This window comes from Pinus tabuliformis, chromosome 8, assembly GCF_031772625.1.
Source record: "Pinus tabuliformis cultivar Carrire ecotype Pingquan chromosome 8, CPIR1, whole genome shotgun sequence".
Lineage (NCBI taxonomy): Eukaryota > Viridiplantae > Streptophyta > Pinopsida > Pinales > Pinaceae > Pinus > Pinus tabuliformis.
The window spans coordinates 184,714,152-184,717,890 of NC_142294.1; positions in this window are offsets into that span (position 1 = coordinate 184,714,152).

Sequence of the window (3,739 nt, forward strand, 5' to 3'; positions counted from 1 at the left end):
TATTTGAAACTTATATGAGGTTTATCAAGAAGGACTAATGCCTTCTCACAATTGCTTCCATGATACCAATTAGGTCATGCATTCATTAACTAGTCATTCATCAATTAAAAGACGATAGGAGCCATAATTAAATATGTCACAAAACCGTGCTTATAACCAACATATACCCAGATAAATAACGATAATAGAACAACCATTAAAGCCACATAATAACAAGTACATTTACTCATAAGGACAAGAGGAACTTAGCTCTTATTAACCATATGCTAAAGCCAACCAAGTTATGGACTTCTACGTACTACCCGACCATAGATTGGGCTGAACTAAATGTTTCTTTTAGTTAATCACCTTCATGCCATATTCCAAGTATGAATGTGGTATCCCATGGGATAAACCAATCCAAAAACAACTAAGGGAATCCAGAGGTTAAACCACCTCCACCTTCACACTACCATGATCTCACCTAAACTGGTCCTGAGATCACAAAACCAAACTGAGCTTGGATACTTCATAATTCCTTCACCATCCCTTGAGGAATTTTCCTCTCTTCACCCACCTGTTGAAGGCTTCCCAGAGAATACCATCTGCGCCCCAAACCTTGGGATTCTCCTGAGACTGCCTCACCCATATCTAAAACCCTCTGGAAATTTGAAGCTTAACCAAGAATGGATCTCATCACACCATGGCTATCCGGAAATGGTGAGGCAAGGCTAAAACCACTATCAAAACCCGATAAAACCCATGCCAATGACAACAAATGAACCAAATACACACATGCATATACCATGCATGCCAAAAACAACTAGGAAATCATACATGCAACCTATTACCTACAAGTATTCCCGCTAAAGTCACTTGATCCAACCTTTCCTTGCTTTCTTTGTCCTTGCTTTCTTGGTTTCTCCTCTTGGTGCTCTTCTCCTCTCTGAAACCAATTTTGAAACTAAACTGACAAAAGGCTGACAAAAAGCTGTGAACTAATCCTCTGATGCCTTTTTATTATTGATGCCTCTAATTTCTTCATTTTCCTCTATTTCCTTCAATTTCCTCCTCACATGCAACTTGTGACCTTTCACCTTCCTTTTCTCCTATTTTCCATTATTTTCATAAATAAAATGCAAATAATGTATTTTTGCCTTTTCAATGCCTTTGCCATTGCCTTTTCTAATTTCCCCTTAGCCATAATAAACAACAAGTGACGCCCACTAGGATACTTTGCCCAACATTCTACTTGCAATACGTATCCCATAACCTTGGTCTTATTTTTCCTTTATTAACTTTATTACACGAACTTTTAACTCGGGGATGTTATAGTGAGTAGCTTCGATTAGGAGGAAAATCATTACTTCTTAATCATTTCGATATGCACATTTTCTGAAAAGGTTACATATTATCTTTGCATAATTTCACTGTTATATTTAAATATTGCCTTTATATATATAATCACAATGAATGATGATTGTTAATCTGTATGATTGTGATTTAACTTGTTATGCTTAATGTTTTTTTTTGTAGGGTGAATTTTATTAGCTTCAAAAACAGGAGATTACATCAAATATTATCATAAGTTCTGCTAATCTCTCACATGAGACTCTGGACCATAGTAAAAAGTAGGTGTTACGCATGGTTGATAGAGACAATTTAAAATAAAAAAATCAACAGCTATAAAATATAGGACCAGATGATGACTCATATAGTCTTGCTCAAAACTAACATCAAAAGTTGATACATTATCCATTGTTATAGAACATCAAGGGAGGGGATTTGAATCAAAGCTTTCCATTGGAATATGAGTCGTTGGATTAACTGGAGGTCTAGTTGTCATTAGGGTGATGCTTAGATGATGTTCCATCCTCTCCAACCAACAATCTATCCTATCCATCCTATTATCATAATATTTCAGGTGTCTATGCATGTGGTCCAAGGATTGCAGTAGGTCTATCCTAAACTCCTGGAAATCCAATAGAATGTGTCCCAACACGAGCTTCATCTTATAGTAGAAATATATTGTCTAGATGCATTGATTGACTCTTCCTCGCATGTGCCCCATGTTTGGGATCCGACTTGTTGGACACCTAATCCTCAATGGGTTAGTGTGGAAGCTGAATAGACAAAGTAGTCCAAGAGACCTTGGGATGTGAAACCCAACGGTCACATGTTGTACTATAAATGTATATCATTTGTCAATAAAAATTGTACTCTCATGATTTATCATTCAGATTATTCTTGCTCCCATGTGTGTTTAACATGGTATCAGAGCGGGCGATTGCTGGTCCTGCTCCAATTTGAGCCGCTTGTTTTGTGGTCTCTATATATATGTCAGTTCTGCGTTACCTGGCCTCTGTCTGCCATATTCCTTTTACCTGGCTCTCTGTCAGCTAGAAGGTGTCTGTCCATGAATGTTTGTCTGTTTGCCATATACCATTTATAAAACCTGCACCCTGCTCTTCTGTTGCGTTGTCATCCTGACCTGATTTGAAACGTTTGCGCTGTCATACTGAAAATAGTTGAGTGCTAGCCTGACATTGAACACTAGCCTGACATTGAAACGTTTGAGCGTTGGTCTGTCATATGCATTCCTATTCCTAAGCGCTGTACTGACCTCAGCATTGTCCTGACTGAGCGCTGTCATAAAACAATAAAACGTTCCCCTGAACGTTGTCCTACTTGCCTCAATGCCTCTGTCCTCTGAAATATCTCTCGAATGTTTGGACTGACCCAACAACGTTTTTGGTATAGTAACACTGCGTTGCTCTGATCCGAGGAATCCTGTAAAATCTGCGTTTGTGGCATAGTAACGCTGCTGGTCTGAGCACTGTCCACTGAGCATACTGTCCTCTATGATGATGCGTTTAACTGCGCTGGATTGAAATGGAAATCGTGTTGGGATCAATGGTGTGTTGCGGTGTTACGCTGTTGAATTGACATACGCTGGTTATGAAAGTTTTGAACGCTGGTTATGAACGTTTTGAATGCTATTTCAAACAAATACGTTCGTTGTTGTTTCAAATAAGTTCGGACCAGTGTTGAACTGCACATTTCCCGTGTACCTGGAGGCCGGCGTCCATGGAGTAGGCCTTACCACAGAGGGCGGTACTGCTGGCGGCTTGAATTTCCGGATTGGTCACGGAAAGCTCCCTCGTACTTGTTCATGTGATTCATAAGTAAAGAAAGGAAATAATAAACTCATTTTCTATTGATGTTACTCCGTCTTTGAAGCTTATTTGATACCAATACGCTGGTATGGAGTGTTGAATGGTATGGCGTGTTGAATGAGCGCAGCGGAAGCGTAACATTTGAATGACCACAAGAACGCCTCTGCGTTTTGTGGAACAGAAGAACGCGTTAAACGTTTTCGGCGTATTGCTGGTGACTCCGCGGGGAAGGAAGATAAAGAGGAGCACATAATAATTAACTAGAAATTTGCGTGACAGCTAGGTAAAAGATGCAGTGGGAGCGTGCTGATTGATGGAGAACCACGAGCGACAAAGAGCTGAGCTCGTTGAACGCACATTAGCTCTGTATTTGCCTAGATCGTCCTTTTTATCTTTTAAACAATATCAGGAACTGAGTCTTCCTTTAACCTTGGAACGTCGTTGTAAGTGAGAATTTCTAGACTGAGGCCTAAAATCCACTGACATGAGCATTCATTCTGCGTATTCCATTCTGCAACGTTGGAGCGTTGTATTCCACGTGTTAAATTTAATGCGAGGAGAAACATATTGCATCGATTACTAAG